The following is a 6000-nucleotide window of genomic DNA, read 5'->3' on the forward strand; positions in this document are numbered from 1 at the left end:
TCGGAATTGCGTGTCACTTTCCATGAACTAGGCCTTGATTGCTCGACAAGGACATGTAGGACAATTAAGGTGGCGTTGGAGGACTTTATTATATCTTGACCCGTCCGTCTTGGTGAGTTTGGAACACATGCCGGACAAGCAAGATACTGATTATGTAAACAATAAATGTGAATGGGTGTTGTCAAAATAAGCACACAAACATATGTCTTGTAATTTGTTGCAAACAAATATTTAAACAGGTTTAAAATGTCACGTAAAAATTGGATTTTTCATGTAAAGCAGTCAGTCCGCTCTTCCCTCCTCCTGTTCTACACATTTCCAAGCCATCCCACCCACCGCACGCGCCTGTTGGGATCTACAGCGCTCTGTTGATTCTTAGATAGGTTCAATGCCACATTAACGCCCCTCCAAACATAAATACATGTATAAAATATGTGTGCAGTCTAGGAAAGCCCAGCTCTTCCATCCAAACCTCTATTAGAAAGTTAGAGAAACATGGGTCGATAAATATCTTCCTACCTGTCAATAACTGTGTTGTCAAGGACAGAACATTCAGAAGAAAGGAATCTGAAAAGCCAGCCATCCGTTTAATGGAATCTTTAAATGGCAGCTCTTGCAGTGCGCTGCTGTCAGTGTGCTGGCTTTGGCAAACATGGCGAGGGAATCCATTTAATGCTTATTCATGCTGCCACTGTGCACCAGCCTTTCAAAACAAGGCCTTGCTTGTTACACCCAGATGCTGGAGTCAAAGTTGGGGTGCCTTTGCATTCCCTTCCACCCACACTGTACCACACCTCTTAAAGTTACTCCAGCTCGCTCAGGCAGGAACCACACAAATCTATTATTGTGTATAGTAAAAACTGAAGATTTTCCTTCTGAAATAAAATGCGGGAAACACCCATATTACATGGCCTCTGTAAAGAATTGTCTATGTAAAGAAACATCCCGACGCATAACCTCTAGCGACCATGTAACATGTTGCCAGGTATAAAAGATTGCTGCTGGTCTATATCTCCAAAATAATGAAGAGATTAGCACTGTTCTAGCTAATGCGTGTTCATTTGGAGGCACAGACCTTAGTAAGAGGGAGCAGTTTCATCTGAAAGTCAATGTATAGCAATGTACTCCTGCAGATTACCGTGTGATGTTCCCGAGAGGTAGTGGTGGCGGCTGTAGAAAGAGAACTGTTGTCTTTCACTTCCTCTCTCTTGCCTCTCTCATCTCAATTTAATGCAGTTTATTGATGCGTCACTAGCTGACGTATACTTGACGTATAGGTTTACAAATATACTGCATAGGTTTACAAGTATAGTATAGAGTTTGCAGGTACAAGTGGGTAGCCCTGGGCAGAGCTAGCGTAGTGCCTCTACGCATAACTCCACGGAGTTTGGAAAAATCTCAGTGAAGCTACGCATAGCACCGCTCCGCTCCCTCCCCACTCCCAAATGCTTTAAACAGGTATAAGTAAGGCCCTTAGCTCAGCACACAAGGGGGGAGGGGGGAGGGGTCAAGGCAAAAGTCCTGCACCAGTCAATGTACCTTATCTAGGCTATATTTCCTATCTTGAGATTGATGCAAAGGGCCTGGGACACGACCTCCATATGCCCCAAGGAAATGACATACAAGTCACTTTAAAATTAAACAATGGTTGGCCCAGCACTCAAATAAATAAACTATGAGTAAAGATTGTTAGTTAACCATAGTTGTGACTATGGCTAACTAACAATCTTTATTCATAGTTTATTTATTTCAAAGCTGGGCCAACCATTGTTTAATAACTAAGGCACTTACCTGTTTTTCTGCTGCCTCCCGTGCCTCGCCACTCTCCTTCCTGCTCCTCTCGCGTCCTCGACGTCCTTCTCAAAAAGGACATACAACGCAGTGTTTTTTTTAAGAAAAACATCGAGACAGCGAGAGGAGCAGAAAGGAGAGTGTTGGGGCACGGGAGGCTGCAGGCATGCAAGTTAGCGCCTTATTTATACCTTTTTAAAGCATTTGGGAGGGGGGAGGGAGAGGCTAACTCCGCTCCACCACAGAGGTGGAGTTTTGCCTACCTCTACGTTTGCCACGGAGTAGGCAAATTTCCGCAAACTCTGCTGCTGGCGGAGCAGAGTTACCCGCCCAGGGTTAGTGTTCAAGCATTCACAAGTGTTTCAAAAGAACGATGATGGATTCAACCCAGATCTGTGACTGGGGGTGAGTTTCTAAAAAGTTTCAGTGCTCCCTAATTTGGCAGGGTATGCCCAGACGTAGGTTCTTTGCTCACTTTGCCACTGGATTCAATCTAGGCTGGCTGATGAGGGCTGTTAGCCCGAAACCGGTCCCAGGATGCTAGTTTCTAGTCCAGGGAAGACATGGCTTGGCAGTTCGGGCTGGACTGTTCCCATGAGGCAAAGGGTCAAGACTGATTTGCATATTGCTGTGTCTGAACTGGGGTGGTGAAGTGAGCTAAAGTATGATGATGGATTCAACCCAGATCTGTGACTGTGGGTGAGTGTCTGAAAAGTTTCAGCACTCCTTCATAATCTCCTTGCGTTTGCAACAGTTTTATTTGCCATTTTTGTACCTTTCACGTTGCCACTGTCTTTCTAGCATCTCCCCGGATCCAAAATCCCTGAACTGGCTATTTCATGAGGCAAGAATACAACTAAAGCTTGCTTGCATGACTCACAAAGCCATACACTACAACAGTCCTAGCCGGCATGACTCGCATGTTGGGGGGTTAGGGGGGGGCGCACGGGGGTGTTTTAATCATTTAAAAAAATTAAACTTACCTTCCCGGCGGCTGGGTCCCACGCCATTTCTGCTCCTCTCCTGCTCTCCTGCCTCCAGCAGGAACAGGGAGCAGGCAGCCAGGCTCCCACCCGTAGGTCAATCACAATGCTGCAAGCAGCATTGTGATTGGTCGGGAAGCTGCCCAGCCAGGGGCTAATGGCCCAGTCATGTTCTCTATGTAAAAGACACACAATTGACAGACGGAATGCAGAACAAATCAAAACATTCAACCCAGTCAAGAGATCTGGGTTAAATCCATCATTCTTTTTCTCACCATGCCACCCCAGTTTAGACCCAACCATATGCAAATCAGGCTTGACCCTGTGCCTCATGGGTACAGTCCAGCCCAAACTGCCAAGCCAGGTCCTCCCTGGACCAGAAACAAGCATACTAAGACCGGTTTTGGGGATTCACCCCTCTTCAGCCAGGATAGCTTGTTTCCAGTGGCACAGTGAGCCCAGGATCCACATCTGGGCATACCTGGCACACTTAGGGCGAGAAAGCAAAAGACACACAATTGATGGACAGAATGCATAACAAATCAAAACATTCACCCCAGTCAAGAAATCTGGGTTAAATACATCATTATTTTGCTCACCATGCCACCCCAGTTTAGACCTGGCCATATGGAAATAAGGCTTGATCCTGTGCCTCATGGAAACAGTCCAGCTCGAACTGCCAAGCCAGATCCTCCCTGGACCGGAAACAAGCATCCTAGGACCTGTTTTGTGGTTTCACCCCTCTTCAGCCAGGATAGCTTGATTCCAGTGGGGAAATTGGACCCTTGCCGCCAGCAATATAATCGGACCTCCCCTGCCTCACCTGGAGAAAGCTTGTTTTACCGCTGGTCCCTGCCTTCTGTCTCCCCCCGCTGTCGCAGCCTGTGACATCCCGGTGCGGCCGCCGAGCGGGGGAGACTACGACCCCCAGTGTCCTTTGCGGCAGGAAGCCGCCTGATCCCGTTTCCGCGCCTGGAGGCGCCTTAAATTCAATCAGCAGCCCCTGTGGAGCGGGCTGCCTTGGGGGAAATTGGACCCTTGCCGCCAGCAATATAATCGGACCTCCCCTGCCTCACCTGGAGAAAGCTTGTTTTACCGCTGGTCCCTGCCTTCTGTCTCCCCCCGCTGTCGCAGCCTGTGACATCCTGGCGCAGCCGCCGAGCGGGGGAGACTACGACCCCCAGTGTCCTTTGCGGCAGGAAGCCGCCTGATCCCGTTTCCGCGCCTGGAGGCGCCTTAAATTCAATCAGCAGCCCCGCGTCGCGGGACGTGTGCGGGACGTGCGCCGGGCTAAGCCCGGGCAAAGGGCGGGCCCTCTGTGGCCCTCTGAGGCCAGAGGAGTACGGGACGGGCCACTCCCCTTGGTTCCTCGACTAGTGGAGGTATATCGATTAGAACTATACATTGACTCTCTTTGGACAGTTCATTCACCCCTTAAAGCCACCCTCATTGCTTATATAGTACCACACTGTATCATGACACGAAAGGGGACTAATAAGAAATCTCCCTCGCAGCGCAACCCAGGCCAGGGGACCATAAATTTTATGGTGACTAGTAGAACATTGCCCATCTCTAGTGAAGCTGAGAATGACCCGCACCAATCCATAGATACTAGGCAATCTCCCCCACTGATTCCTGATAGTCCGCAGAACATGCCTTTTTGGGAGGAAATAAACGCCTTGTGTGGCACTAAGTATGCCCTAGTGGTATCACCAACCCCCGTAAAAGGCATCAGAACCACTATCCCAATAAGGAAACCTTGTGACTCATTCTTACCTTCTCAAAAATACAATACCCAAGGTATTGCATTGTCTCAGGGTCCAAACGCTAAAAGGAAGCATGACGGGACTAATGACAGTGGGAATCATCCGAAAATACTAAAACTGTGTACTGGTCCGACATCGCCAGTCACTAACCCCACCTTAACTATGGTGGAGGCTGGAAAATGTGACGACAAAATATCTTCTCCCCGTCTCCCTTTATTTTCTCAGTTAGAGCTATTGTTAAATTCTATTGTATTACCATTGGTAGAAAAAATTAATGCCTTGGGTGATAGATTAACAGGTATTGAGAAACTCATTCAAGCCAACTCTCCACCAACTTCTAAAGAGCTGTCTAGTGGGGGAAGAGCCCCTCAGCTAACTACCTTAAGAAAAGAGAAAACCACTAAAATCAACTCTCCGTCCACTTCGAAAAAGGTAATACCTAACGGTTCTGACCTATTTATTGCCCCCAATGCTCCTTTGCCTGTTAACATAAGTAAATACGCCCAAACCCCTCCACAATTCTCAAACAAAACCGCTACAACTGCCCCTAAAGTCGCCCCTAAATCTGGGTTTACTAAGTATACTGCTGACAGAGTGGACCCAAATAGAGCAGCATCCATACACTTACCCCCAGAAGCCGCCCCATTTGTTCTCGTTCTCTCAGGAATACCGGCACCCTCCCACGGGAAACCCGAAAGACGCCAGGAACTTTTAAATAAGGTCATATTCTGGCTATCCAAAAATAGACCACTCACACCCAATCACGACGGTGGAATCCTGTGTGTTAGAAGGGTGGGTTGGCTAGGGTCTTTAACTAAAGACATCAGCGGGGACCTGGTTCTAGTGAAATTCAGAAATAGGAACATTGTCCCCTATCTACAATCCAACCCGCCCCAAAAAGGAGACGGCCCCATATCTGTGTGGGACTTACATGACTTCTACCCAAGTACCCCATATATCCCGCCAATAAGATCAAAGGCAGATAATACCTATCTGCTGGGAAGTGGTTCTCATGCTTTCAGTGGTAGTAACTTTTTTGCATCTAAGAAACTAGATTCACGGTATAATAACTGTAACTGCTGATGAAATTGTATAAAGGGACAGTGAAGGACTGGACTTTTTAACAGTACCAGCAGTGCCAGGGAACAACACCTATAACCTTCATGGGATACCTGTTTCGGCGCACAAACTACAGAGACACGGGACACTTCCTTCGGCGTCAAAGATTCAAGGTTTATTTACTGCAGGGAACACAGAAGTCACAACAAGTACAACATGTGCAACTTGGGGAGACTGCTTCAAATTGGTTCTGTGGATCGCTCCTTTTATACAAAATTAACTCATAGGACAACATGGTACACAAAAGTTTACAACCTGGTTCCCATAATTATCTCCCAGAGGGGTCGCTTTGGTCACTTTGGTACACATAAGGTCCGGAACATAAGTGCGGAAACATTTGG

Source organism: Lissotriton helveticus, chromosome 1_1 (assembly GCF_964261635.1).
Source record: "Lissotriton helveticus chromosome 1_1, aLisHel1.1, whole genome shotgun sequence".
Classification (NCBI taxonomy): Eukaryota; Metazoa; Chordata; class Amphibia; order Caudata; family Salamandridae; genus Lissotriton; species Lissotriton helveticus.